The sequence below is a fragment of the Marmota flaviventris genome, chromosome 4 (genome assembly GCF_047511675.1).
Source record: "Marmota flaviventris isolate mMarFla1 chromosome 4, mMarFla1.hap1, whole genome shotgun sequence".
Classification (NCBI taxonomy): domain Eukaryota; kingdom Metazoa; phylum Chordata; class Mammalia; order Rodentia; family Sciuridae; genus Marmota; species Marmota flaviventris.
The window spans coordinates 68875444-68890141 of NC_092501.1; the positions used below are offsets into that span (position 1 = coordinate 68875444).

At 35.1% G+C, this 14698-nt stretch overlaps 1 pseudogene; it reads right to left on the reverse strand.

Annotated features, from left to right (window-relative positions):
* Positions 1-474: 474 nt before the first annotated feature.
* Positions 475-12554, reverse strand: LOC114089371 (calcineurin subunit B type 1-like; annotated as a pseudogene).
* Between the last annotated feature and the right edge of the window lie 2144 nt (positions 12555-14698).

The following is a 14698-nucleotide window of genomic DNA, read 5'->3' on the forward strand; positions in this document are numbered from 1 at the left end:
AATAGTAAGGATATTTTATGTTCTGCTTAGCACTTTTGTACTCTTATCATTTTGCTTCTGAATCAAGTATATTAAATTAAAGCCACTCTACTACATATATAGAAAGCTCCAGATATCTATATATATATACATATTTATATATGTATATATAGATATTTACATATGTATATATAGATACTTTCTTGTTATAAAATGTGAAAAAAATAAATTAAAAAGCCAACCCCTTCTCTTTCTCTGCCACACGTATATATGCTCTTTCATGATGCTTTAAAGACTTTAAAGTGCTACACTGAGATATTGAGAGAGGAAGAGTTCAATAGCATTTAGTTGGCTTCATGAGGTTCAGGTTGGAAATGTGGCTTCATAGAGAAGAATACTTCCATTTAAATACACAGAGAGCATTGCTGGACATCTTGAGCAAATCTTCAGAGATGGAGAAGAAAGCAAGAGTACTGGATGGTACTCTTCAGAGAGTCACACATCTACCACCATCTTTTCATGGATATTTAGGCCACCTACAACAGCACAGAATTCTTTAAAGGATATTTTTCCATCTCCCTCCTAATCTGTATTTATTATGTTTTTTGTCTACAATTTTCTGTAACTGTGTATCTTTCAGATTGTTCCCCACCATCATTTTCAACATCTGGACGAATTCCCCACTGGAAATATAACCATCTTTATCCAAGTCATAGACACAGAAAGCAAACTTCAACTTGTGCTCCCTATCTCCTTTGTCACTGCACTGAGAGACTCCCTCAATGATCTCTTTCAAATTCTACTTCACCATTCCCATCGGTTTCAAATATATCTATTACTCGTTGTATTAAAAGATTCTGTTTACAAAATTAAAATTCAAAAAAATTAAATTTAAAATTACAAAATTAAAATATCTGAATTACAGTGAGGCAGAGACAGGAACTTTTCCACATTTCAAGAACCAGAATTATCCAAAGCCAACTTCTTAAATCTCTTTCCTAGCCTTTTCATTGCATAAGCATCAAAGTGTAAGTATATTTCCAAAGGGTAACTTGCCTCATTTCCCAGTTCGCTTGGCAGGTCGGCGGCCCACTTGTTGAATATGGAGTCTTCATCATGGAGACTGGTAGGACCTCTCTGTAACAGTTTAAGAGAGGGTTTATAGGGAATTTGAATTTGTGCTTTGTGATTTTGAGGAGGACTCAAGGAAGCAGGAGACTGATCTGGAGTGGATGCTGTCAAGAAGCAGGATGTCTTGATTTTTTTCTGGAAATAGGGAGGAACATTTCATTTTGCCTAAGGACATGCTACAAGCCAAAAGCCATGGAGCGCAGTCTATAGAACTTAACCTAGAAATTAAAATCATGTTCAGTGTTAATTGCTACACACATTTATTGACCCTTTTTAAAATCATGATGTTTTACCTTCATAATGTCAAATAAATGATAGAGAGGGATGGTTCAGCAAAGGAAAACTATCAGGCAAAGTAATCTGTAATTTCATTGTTCTGTTGTGGTGGTATTCAGTGTTAGAATTGGAAAAGACTAACAACATCTAAGCAAAAGATTACTTTATTATGTAGAAAAGTTTAATCAAATGTATAGTACTATATAATACTCATTTATACATATGTTATACTAAAATTTTGTCTTCCTTACTCTAACATTAGAAGAACTAATGTCTAAATTTTTTAATGAATTTCCAAAATCAATGTTCATAATGAATATTAGAGATAATTAAAATGTTTTTATGGTTATTCTTCATTTTTTATTCTATTACTTAATTTTTATAAGGATGCTTTTGTTTTATTGCATTATTTAAGGTGAAAACATGATAGTTTGATATACATGTAGAGGAAGGTAGTGAAATGATTACTATAGGCAAGTATATTGAACATATTCATCAACTTTCATAGTTACTTCTTATTTTATATATATGTGTGTCAGGAGCACCTAAAATCTACTCTCTTGGCATTCTTTTAATATGCAAAACAGTATTATTTAATATTATTTATACATTATATAAACATATACAAGATGAATAAATAGGGTGGCCTTATAAATTATCACGAAAACAGGGCACTTTCTGTAATGAGAGATGATTTTTAGTACATCAAACAAACAGAGTTTGTCCTGGGCTAATGGAAACATTTATTCACCCCAGAAAAGATTCTAATAACTTCATACATAGAGAGTAAGGGAGGGAGTTTTCATTCTGCTTCACAGAATCTGAGAGACTTCATGAGCACGATTCTCTCTGGGTCCTGTCTTACTAGAAGAGAGTATATCCCAGACATCAGATGTGAAGTAGATGCTTACACGAGGTATATTTGTTGTAGGGAACACACAGTAGCAGTTTCACCAAATCAAACGAAAGTTGAAAGTCTAAAAAAAAGGAAGAGACCAAGAAAGTAAATTGATTTATAAAAGCTTTGTTAAGTTTTTAAATCAGAACAAAATTCTTGAAGCTATTTCTTAATAGAAGTTGTTTCAACTAAAACTGAAACAAAACTATAAATTACTTCTATAAATTCAATTATGACTAAATCTACCACTTTTTAATAGTTTTGAATTTGGTTTACGATAAGATATATGCTTTTTATTTTCTAAATGATAAGCTATAACCATTTATTGTTAGGTTTATGAATCATATCAGAAAAAAAATTCTAAAAAGTGGTTTTACTCACTTATTTGCATGACACATGAACCCAAAAGTTATGACTGTGTATTAATCAAAAAAAGTAACAACAATAGAAGTTTTCTCTTGTCTAGTCATATTCAACAAATATTCATCACAGTGATTTGGTCATATTTGTTTAAACATATTTAAACCTAGGCTTCTGAAGTCCTGTTTCCCTCTTTGAATTTGTTTTACTTCTAATAAATAAAAGGAAATAAAAACTTAAATCTTTCTCCTTTATTCTGCCCCTTAAACTGACTTCTATAAATGAACTAACCATCTATTAGTCTCTCTCTCTCTCTCTCTCTCTCTCTCTCTCTCTGTGTGTGTGTGTGTGTGTGTGTGTGTGTGTGTGTGTGTTTTCCCTTTCCTATAAGATAAAAGTAAAAGAATAGTTTCAGTATACATATTCCACTAAGTTTCCTGGGCCAAATTTTGGATCTATACATGTTGAATTTCAAACTTGGTCTATAGCAAATTAAGGTCAGTGATTAAAGATTTTCTTAAATTTAGGAAAACACAGAAATTTGCTTCAGAATAAGGATTTTGTTAAATGATACTTAATGAAATAGTTTATGGAATTGTTAGTACCCTAGAGGGGAATTATTATAAAATCAGTACAGTACAAAAATCCAATAGAACATATAAATAGGATAGGTTATCATAATTAAAATAAATTAATAGGAAGTTAAAAGTATAGTGGTATGTGCTATATAAAGCTAATTCAGAGACATTCCATTAATGATAGTTGAGATTCCAAATAGTAAATGACACTGGTTGAGATTCCAAATAGTAAATGACATAGAGGTTCAAAAACTGACTTAAAATAGATAAGAAAATGAAAAAAAATATTGGTTTCCAAAAAATATAGATTAATCTTGTGCTATTTCTGACTTGAGAACTTAGAGACATTTTAAAATAGACAAGCAAAAGAGAGCTACTGGGAAACTAATATCTTGTATTTGCTAGGGAAAAAAAGTGAGAACACTATTTAAAATACATTAAATCATGCTGCTATATAAAATAAATTGTTGTCCTAGCTCTAAAACCCCGAATATTGTTGCCCATAAATTTAGATGAAAATAAAATTATTTTCTATATCCTTCATCAATCCCTGTATCACAGACCATCAAATTCTTTGGTGTACTAAAAGACCCAGTAGTAGATATTTCTAACAAGTTCTAAGTCCTTTCCCATCTCCAAATATACAACTGTTACATTAAAACCATCATCATGAGAATACTCATCTATTTTGAGGTGCATTTCCTAAAATCAAATAAACAGTGTTTTGTGAATGGAAATTGGAAATAACATATTAACCATGCTCTATTCTAACATACTCCAGAAAACTTTTCCATATCCATGGTTAAATTACAGCTGACCTCTACATCAGTATGTCAATGCAGAAAGCAATGCAATAAATAACAACAAAAAATAATCTATGGGATATGAGTACTATGTGGCTTTCTCTGATGATACAGTTTTCTTTCTTTAATAAACTTCAAATCTTCTCTACATATATTCTTAAAGGAAAGAGGTGGTCCTTAAGGTTAAAACTTTGTTCCTTCAATGGAAAAACATAGAAGCCATAGTTAACAACCAATGTTCCAAAGATATCCATATCATCTATTATGAGTTGAATTGTGTCTCCTCAAAACTCATATGTTGAAATATTCTCAGATTCAAATTGTGACTGGGTTTGAAGATAGGATGTTACATAGTTATGTTAAATAAGGTAGCAGGGTGCAGTGGCACATGCCTGTAATTGTAGTGACTCAGGAGACTGAGGCAAGAAGATCTCAAATTCAAGTAAGCCTGGGCAACTTAATGAAAAGAAAGGATTGGAGGTATAACTAAGTAGTAGAGTGTCCCTGGGTTAATTCCAAGTTCACATCTTTAAACAAAGTTAAATGAGGTTGTTAGGGAGGGCTCTAGTCAAATATTACTCATGTCCTCAAGAGAAAAAGAAATTAGCATACAGACATACAGAGGAAAGACTGTGGGGGAAATACCAGGGAAATAGAGCTATCTCCTAGACGGGAAAAGATGTTTTAGAAGAAATCAAACCTTGGTCTCTGACCAAAAACATGATCTCAGATGTCTAACTTTCACTTTTTTGACCAGATAAATTTGTGTCACCCAATCTGTGGTCTAATGTGATCTCTAGTGAACAAATACAACACTTCTACCTACCCCACCAGGAATGAAAACATTGAAAAGGACTGGGCTTCATGTCACATTTACATTATCTCAATTAATGAAAGCTGCATTTAACTCAAGAAAAATATGATACTTGACTCAGTTATTCAAAATGACTCATTTCATTAGTTATTTTTATCATATTGTCTTCAAAAACTATTTTATTTTCAGTTAGAAGCTACTCTTCCACAAAAAGAATATGAGTCTGTATTCTCTAAGTTCATTTTCAGCTAAATCCATGAGTGAAAAGACAGAATTGCCCAAGCAAAACAGATTTATTACTTGCAGTTTAAAAATCGGATTTAAAATCCTAATGTCAATATATGAATCATATATTTAAACTTTTTCTCATTTTAATATATATACTACGTATCATTTGCTTAACAATTTATCATGACACATCCCTTCATATTTTTATAATATATAAATTCACCTTTTTATTCAACTGCACAGGTAAAATATGACATACACCATAATCTTTGTTTGTAAGTCAGTGGCCTAAGACTATGCTGTGATTATTAGTTTATTCTGAGAAATTAGTTGTGTCACTCACTATTTTTACCATCTTAAGAAAACACCCCACCTCTGTTTCTTAAACTCCCCAATTAAAGATATAATGACAAGTCTAGTACTCTACTTACAAAATTGTTGTAAAACAAGATAATTCACAAGAGGTCAAAGACCCCAAATAGCACCTGATACCCACTAATGAATTAATTATACTAATCATTAGCAAAATAATTATTATCTTCAGCATCAATAGCAAAGCAAACATTCCAAATTTGCAAATTTTATATAAATTATGTAAGATATTTCTACAATTTAAAATTGGATACATTTCCAGTCTATGCTTCTTACTTTATTAATCTTCTTTTTAAAAATATCATGATTCATCACAGTCTATTTTATAAGCAGAAATATATAGATACACACTTGCACATAAACATGGATGCATGCACATGCATGTAATATAAATTTTAATGTAGGAGGAAGATGATTGGAGAACTTGAAAATACTGTTTTGCCTATGTCTTATTTTGATATATCAACAATGACTTCATATTACAAAAGTGCAATCCTTAGAACCTAGTGGAAAATTGTGAATTTTTTTTTTTTTGTAATTCATCGATAAAGGATTCTGAAGAATTGACAGGGTCTAATTTCTGTAATGGAACCGCAGGTATTCTGATTCCAGAACATAGTTGGGTCTGTGTGTGGTTAAAATGTGAATCCTAAAGCCAGAACAGGGCCAGTATTTAGTTGATACATGCTTACATATTGTTTTTTTTATATTGATTTTATTTTTTTAAATACATGACAGTGGAATGCATTACAATTCTTATTACACATATAGAGTACAATTTTTCATATCTCTGGTTGTATACAAAGTATATTCACACCAGTTTGTGTCTTTATACATATACTTTGGATAATAATGTTTATTACATTCTACCATCATTTCTAAACCCATACTCCTTCCCTTCCCCTCCCATCCTTCTGTCCTATCTAGAGTTTGTCTATTCCTCCCACATTTCCCCTCCCTACCCCACTATGAATCAGCCTCCTTGTATCAGAGAAAACATTTGGCATTTGGTTTTGGGGATTTGCTAACTTCACTTAGCATTATCTTCTCTAACTCCACCCATTTACCTGCAAATGCCATAATTTTATTCTCTTTCATTGCTGAGTAATATTCCATTGTGTATATATGATACCTTTTTTATCTATCATCTATTGAAGGGAATCTAGGTTGGCTCCACGGTTTAGCTATTGTGAATTGTGCTGCTATAAACATTGATGTGGCTGTGTCCCTGTAGTATGCTGTTTTTAAGTCCTTTGTGTATAGACCAAGGAGAGGGATAGCTGGGTCAAATGGTGGTTCCATTCCCAATTTTCCAAGAAATCTCCATTCTGCTTTCCATATTGGCTGCACCAATTTGCAGTCCCACCAGCAATGTATGAGTGTGCCCTTTCCCCTACATGCTCGCCAACTCTTATTGTTGTTTGTCTCCATAATGGCTGCCATTCTGACTGGAGTGAGATGATATCTTAAGAGTAGTTTTGATTTACATTTCTCTAATTGCTAGTGATGATGAACATTTTGTTTTCATATATTTGTTGATTGATTGTATATCATCTTCTGAGAAGTGTCTGTTCAGGTCCTTGGCCAATTTATTGATTGGGTTTTTTTTTTTTTTTTTTGTGCTTAGCTTTTTGAGTTTTTTTATATACCTTAGAGATTAGTGCTCTATCTAATGTGTGAGGGGTAAAAATTTGCTCCCAGAATGTAGGCTCTCTGTTCACCTCACAGATTGTTTCTTTTGCTCAGAAAAAAAAAAAAAAAAGCTTGATTTCATCCCATTTATTGATTCTTGGTTTTAATTCTTGCACTATAGGAGTCTTATTAAGGAAGTCAGGGCCTAATCCCACATGATGAAGATTAGGGGCTACTTTTTCTTCTATTAGATGCAGAGTCTCTGGTTTAATTCCTAGGTCCTTGATCCATTTTGAGTTAAGTTTGTGCATGGTGAGAGATATGGGTTTTATTTCATTTTGTTGCAAATGGATTTCCAGTTTTCCCAGCACCATTTGTTGAAGATGCTATCTTTTCTCCAGTGCATGTTTTTGGCACCTTTGTCTAATATAAGATAATTATAATTTTGTGGCTGGGGATATAGCTCAGATGATAGAGTGCTTGCTTTGCAAAACAAAAGAGGTGAAAGACCTCTACAATAACAACTACAGAGCATCCAACTAAATTCATCCAATTAAAGAAATTGAAGGTGATGTCAGAAAGTGGAAAGATATCCCATGTTGTTGGATAGGCAGAATTAACGTTGTCAAAATGGCCATAATACCAAATATACATAATACCAAAAGTACTATACAGATTTAACAGAATTCCTATGAAAATCCCAATGACATTCTTCATAGAAATAGAAAAAGCAGTCATGAAATTTACTTGGAAAAATAAGAGACACAGAATAGACACAGAAATCCTTAACAAGTGAAGTAGGTGGCATCATAATACCAGACCTTAAACTATACTACAGAGCCATATTAACACAAATGTCATGGAATTGACACCAAAACAGACCCATAGACCAATGAAATGAAATAGAGGACACAGAGACAAATCCGTATAATACAGTTATCTCATACTAGACAAAGGCACAAAAATCAACTCAAAATGGATCAAAGACTTAGGCATTATAACAAAGACCCTGCATTTAATAAAAGAAAAAGTACATCCAAATCTACCATGTTTGCTTAGGAACCTACTTCCTTAACAAGAAACCTAAAGCACAAGAAGTAAAATCAAGAATCAATAAATGGGATGTTATCATCCTTGGAAACAATCAATAATGTGAACAGAGAACCTACAGAATAGGAGGAAATGTTTATCACATGCACCTCAGATACAGCATTAATCTCCAGGATATATAAAGAACTCAAAAGACTCAACACTAAAAATCCCCCAATAACACTGTCAATAAATGGGCTAAGGAACTGAATAGACACTTCACAGAGGAAGAAATACATTCAATCAACAAATATGAAAAAGTGTTCAACATCTCTAGCAATTACTGAAATACAAATTAAAAATATTCTGATTTCCTCTCACTCCAGTCACAATGGCAATTTTCAAGAATACAAGCAACAGTAAATGTTGGCAATGATGTGGTGAAAAAGGTACACTCATACATTGCTGGTGGGACTGCAAAGTGGTGTAAACATTATAGAAAGCAATATAGAGATTCCTCAGAAAATGTGGAATGGAACCACCATTTAACCCAGCTATCCCACTCCTCAGTTTATACCCCAAATACTTAAAATCAGCATACTACAGTGACACAGCCACATCTATGTTTATGGCAGCTCAATTCACAATAGTCTGTGTAACTAACCTACATGCTCTTTGATAGATGAATGGATAAGGAAAATGTGGTATATATACACAATGGAATATTACTCAGCCTTAAAGAAGAATGAAATTATGGCATTTTGAGGTGAATGGATGGAGCTGGAAGATAACATGCTAAGCAAAATAAGCCAATACCCCAAAACCCAAGGCTGAACATTTTCTTTGATATGTGGATACTAATTCACAGTAAGAGGGAGGGGAGCTAGGGGGAAAGGTAGATACTTTGGATTAAGCAGAGGGAAGTAAAGGGAGTGGAGAGGCTATGGGGGTAGGAAGGGTAGTAGAATGAATTAGGCATTATTACCTGTGGGGACAAGTGCATGGAGTGCCGCATGCATGGAATACATTAAGGGCATCCCATGTGGTGTCAGGCCGCTTAACCTGTAGGCACAGCCCCGGGCATGAGGCCATGTGTTGCAGTCCCTGTGCTTGCTCCATGGCCCACTCCTCAATTGGTCACTGCAAGGACAGTTAGCAGAAATTGCATTGGTGGCTGCCTGTAATCTGCTTAGCTAATGCCTGAGTATGTATGTGAGTGTGTGTGTGTATATATATATATATATATATATATATATATATATATATATATATATATATATATTGCGCAATAAAATCAGACCTGCTTCCTGCTTGGTCTCCGGGGGTCTTGATTAGTGACTCCGCAGCCACATTCTCCTCTTCCCTGTTCTGTGGATCTCTTCTCTGGATGAGACAGAGCCCATATAATTACCCTATGTACATATATGCTTACATGACTGAAGTGATTCTATATCATGTACAACCAGAAGAATAAGAAGTTATTCTCCATTTATGCATGAGGTGTCAAAATGCATTCTACTGTCAAGTATAACTAATTACAACAAATTAAAAAATAAAGTTTATAAAAAGTAAAAAATAAATAAATAAATGAAAAGAATTACTATAAACCCAGTTGATGTCCACAAAAGAAATGCTTGATATCTGAGGCAAAACTCCCACACAGTTGGTGTTAGGAATATTGAGTGAATTGTGTGGGAAAAAAAAGGAAAGGTGGGGTTTTTTGTTTGTTGGTTGGTTTTTTTTTTTTTTGCTATAGCTTAGATGGCATTTTGGCTATATTTATTAAAAGGATACCTATAGCATTATGATACATACTAAACTACTTATTGATTAAACAATATATCCAGAGTTTGCTTCAAAATAATCAGAAAATAAAAGCAAAAGTCATAGTAGTTATGAATTGTTAGTTAAAATCTGAGTGACAGGTAAAAGTTCATAAGTTTTCTTGTGGTTTTGATAAATTTACACATAACAATGAAGATTTTCTAAAAAAGAATATGTATATACCTGTATTTTTTATATTTATTTTTTAGTTGTAGATCAACATAATACCTTTTTATTTATTTTTATGTGGTGCTGAGGATGGAACCCAGGGCCTCACACGTGCTAGGCGAGTGAATGCTCTACCGTTGAGCCACAACCCCAACCCCTATACTTGTAGTTTTACCACAAAGTCTTTCTTCCAAATACCAAAAAATATTTTGCTTCAAGTTCACTGTCCAAATATTACATATTGCTACTAAACCATTTTTCATTTACAACTAATGAAAAGTAGAGGGATTCTGACCATGGAAATATACAGGGAAGCGTTCCTCTGGTGAGCAAACTCCCAGGGGGTAACTGGCACTTTGTTTCCCACCCTTAGAATGTCCTGCAGTTTCTCCTAGGAACCAGTAAGATAACTAATACATGTGCTATGTCCAGCTGCTGTGGCAATGCTGCTAGAATCTTATCAGCCCTGAACTTGATCTTAGGCACACAGCTCCTAGGAATAAAGGAACTCTCTGGGTGGACAACCAGAATGTTTCACTGAGCCTAAACCTGTCCACATAACAGTAACTTAATACAATAGACTTTCTTGAGAGCTACACAAAGCTCCTAACATTGCACATTGCAACGTAGTATGTAACTGAGGAATAAACTGCATAATGTTGCTAAGTCTGGAACCTGCCTAGTAATACAATGAACAATATGTACTAATGATGCCAATGACCTAAAGTAACCTATTGATATAAATCAACCTGGCAGCTTGGCAGCTTGGCAGCTTGGCCCTTCAGCCATTCTGCCATCTTTCCTTCCTCTGCATCTTGTCTCTGTGCCTCCTTTTTTTTTTCCTTACAGAAAAGTATCATAACATGTTCATTTAAATTAAAAGTTTCCAGGAGTCCAGTCTGTGTGATTGTTAGTCCCTCCTCTAGTGTAAGAATGAGATGAATCGAATCCAAAGGAGAGAAGTCAGACTTCTCTGAAGATCCTGACGGGGTACCCAGAACTTCCAACTATCTGGTATCTAACTGCTCTGGAAATCCAGGCCTTCGTTAAATGTTTAATACAACTCATTAATTCAGGGATTCAACAGCAGTAGTCACATTCCCTCTGTCTTAATTTTCCATACTGTCTGGATCATCAGTCAGTGGTGTATACTGCTCTGGGAGCCACCTCTGGCCTAGCCTTGGAAATACTGGTTTCCCTCGTGTTTTCCAGCTTCTTCCCACAATTGTTCTTCCAGTTTGCTGAAACTTTGCTTCCAAGTCAAATGTGCAAGCATTTTTCCTGAACCCTTTGAAGTCCATGGCAACAGCCAGCTCTGGATCCAATGCTGCTGCACCTGAGCCCTGAGAATTCCCTGGCCAGCCGCCCTGCCAAAAGTGCAGCAGCTGCAGCCCATGCCAGTGGATGATCCCTACAAACCTGGGAAGAAGTTGTAAGGGAAGATTTTTTTAAAAACTCAAGAGAAGTACCAATTCACCTACAAATGCTCAGAAATCAGAATAACTCCAAAGGTCAGAGCACATGCAATGGCATATTTCAAGCATTGAAAGAGAAATACTGCCAAACCTGCATTGCTATATACATCAAAGTTACTCTTCAGAATCAAAGTGTTATACTCAAATTCAGGACCCCCAAAAGACCACCAGAGACCAAGATCGATGTAAGCAGCAAAAAGGTGTTTATTGCGAGCTAGCTCGGTCCTCCATGCACACACAGCAACTGGTGACGCTGAGAGGCCCTGAACCAGGGTTTGCAGCAGTTTTATACATTCTTTGGAGAAGGCAGGGACCCCCACATACATCATAGCATCTCTTGGCAAATCATCACAAACTGCGGGAAAATCAAATAACAACTCTAAAACATGATTAGCACATTCACTGGCGGGAACAAGTTGGGTAGTGATGATTGGTTACTACAAGAGGGGGATTCATTTGAACTGATTGGTTTAAGCCAAGAGGGATGTTCCTGCTGAACTACATGGTTTCCCAACAGGTTATCAACCACCATAAACTACTGGGAGGGTCATCTGGCATCCCAGGTATTTCCCTGTCTCATGCTGATTGGTGGCTGCTAGTGGGTTGCTAAGGGTCCCCACCTAGCCTGACTGAGTCAGGGACACCTGAAGCAGCAGATCTCTCCTGTTATTTGTAGATAAACAACTTAGCAGGGTGAGAATGTGCCTAGGAGTGCTCTGTGGGTCTTTCCAAGGACAAAGGTCATGTCCCTTCCTTGGACAGGTTTTGCTCTGAGGTAGAGGCTGATTTTTCATTCCCCCTTTTGTCTGGAAACTTGGGAACCAATCATGGTTCCCTCAGTTGGGGGCCTATTTGGGTAGGCTCTACATCTTGGTAAACAGTAATCCTCAGGGCACAGTCTTCAACTTCCCAGACTCACTCAAAATTGGCCTCCTAGATCCAACCTGACTCGATTTACCTATCTACACTATCTAGTTTTGGCTTCATTCCCCCCTAATTTTAGGAACTCTTTATTGTTGTAAGGATAAGGGGTGACGGCTCATTCTGGCTGCTTCAGAGCTGAAAAGGGGTGTTGAACATGAGGGGGCTCGACGACATGGGGGAAGATATGGGGGATGACGACGTGGGGGGACATGAGTTCCCTTTTAGAAATCAGTTCGGTTTGAAGTCTGGTTGGGGAAAAACAGGTTGTCATCTGGGGATGGGTGCTTCTATGAGAGAAACAAAAACCATAAGTACTGAATAAGTGTTGCAGCAGCTGGAACATGTCACTGTACAGAAGTTCCCTCACCAGGCTTTAACATCCCCAGTTATCAGGACTGTAAATATAACATTTAACATTTAGGGTTACAGATGTCCTTCCCCTTAAGATACAGTTTAATAATTTAATGTCATCTGATCTTGCAAAATCCTTTGACTAGTATGACTTCTGTGTCTAATAGAGAAACCTTTAATTCTGTTACTTAGGGCTGGATAATCATACTAGCAAACACTAAGCCTACTGTGTAGGTTAGAAATAGCTGTAGGCTTTAAACTAAAAACTACTCTGGCAGTTCCTTTTGATAGTTATCAGGCATTCCTGCCTAAGAATCTCTTTTGTAGCCTCCAATTTACTTATTCTTGGAAGTTATATTTAACTATTATTATTACTTAAATTGCCCAGGAATAGCTGTGTTTTGGTTTTAACTGTCTTTGCTAAGTGTTTAAGATGAAGTAGTCAAACTGACTTTTGTTTCTATCTGTTGTTGACAGTCAGCTGAGTTCCATGGGAGTCCTCGGGGAACTTTATAGCAGCTTCTCAGTTCTGCTAGTGCCATTTGCGCTAGGGTGGGTCCAGGCCTTGCTTGACCATGTGCCTTTCCTTGGAAGCATCAGGGATGTCTCCCTTCTCTGATGACCCTCCTCTTCATAGCAAATGCACTGATTGGCTTTCTGTTCTCCAGTGGTCTCATTAATCTCCCTGATTGGGAGATTATGTGGCCCAGAGTTGCAAAGCTCTTTAGAGATGTCCCCTGTTCCCTGAATTCAGGCTGACTCAGAGGGCAAGAGCCAAATATTAGTTTTCTTGGCCCTTTTAATTTAATTTTAATTTTAAAACTTAATCTTAAACATCCAGCAAATAAATTTCAACAGCCTTATATTAAGAGTACTGGGCTTTAATGTCTATCTCTCTATCCTGTAGGTGATAACTCATTATCTTAAATCAACCCAGGTTTTGTGTTCTTAAATCAGTACCTCTGCAAAACATTAACAGGCAATCTTTAGACCACTTATAAGAAAAACTGCAAAATAAAATTAACAAGAGTAAAAACATATTTAGTTCATGTAATAGCTACCTTGAATTTTGGCAGAGTTATACATTATAACCCCTGTTTGAGATCCTAGTAATCTTGACAAAAAACAACTTTTGGACACAACTTTAAATGTACTGAAATCTGGCCTACTTATTTTGTAATCATTTTTACATGTTGTGAGATGGGACACAGAGCTTTATCTCAGGTAAGACGGGGCTCTTCATAAATCTTAAGTACTGTAGTTCTGAAGCTGATCTTTGCTTCTTAAACATCATTTTATAAAGCCTACATAAATTGTTGCTCAAGTTTACATAAATGTTAGCTAACAAAATATAATATCACATCTAAAACATGAATTAAAGAAAGGCTGAAAGCTTTTAACCTTTTGTAGAAAAGTAGCAAAGTACTTTTGTGTTTTACAATATCAACATTTACACAGATTAGGCTCTCATTAACTTAAAAATACATTTAAATTGTATCTCAGTGTAAAAAGTAACATACAACTTTACATATCTTATTGATGACAAGTCCAGTTATAGAACACAAATGATATAAATAAATCTCCAACATGTTTTTCTTTTAAGCCTAAAATTACCATACAACTTTAGAACACCAGCTTGATATAATGCTCTTTTAAAGCTTTTACCTTACAGTCTTGTATACCTGGAAGATATGAACACATTAATAGCACCACAATTACATTGATGTTTTTATATTAACCAAATTTAGTTCTTAAAGAAATAACATATTACAATATTGCAAAATAACAGTTGTTGTTTAACCATAGTTGTATAATTTTTAATTTTTTTAAGATTACTTACTCAAAAAACTTACACA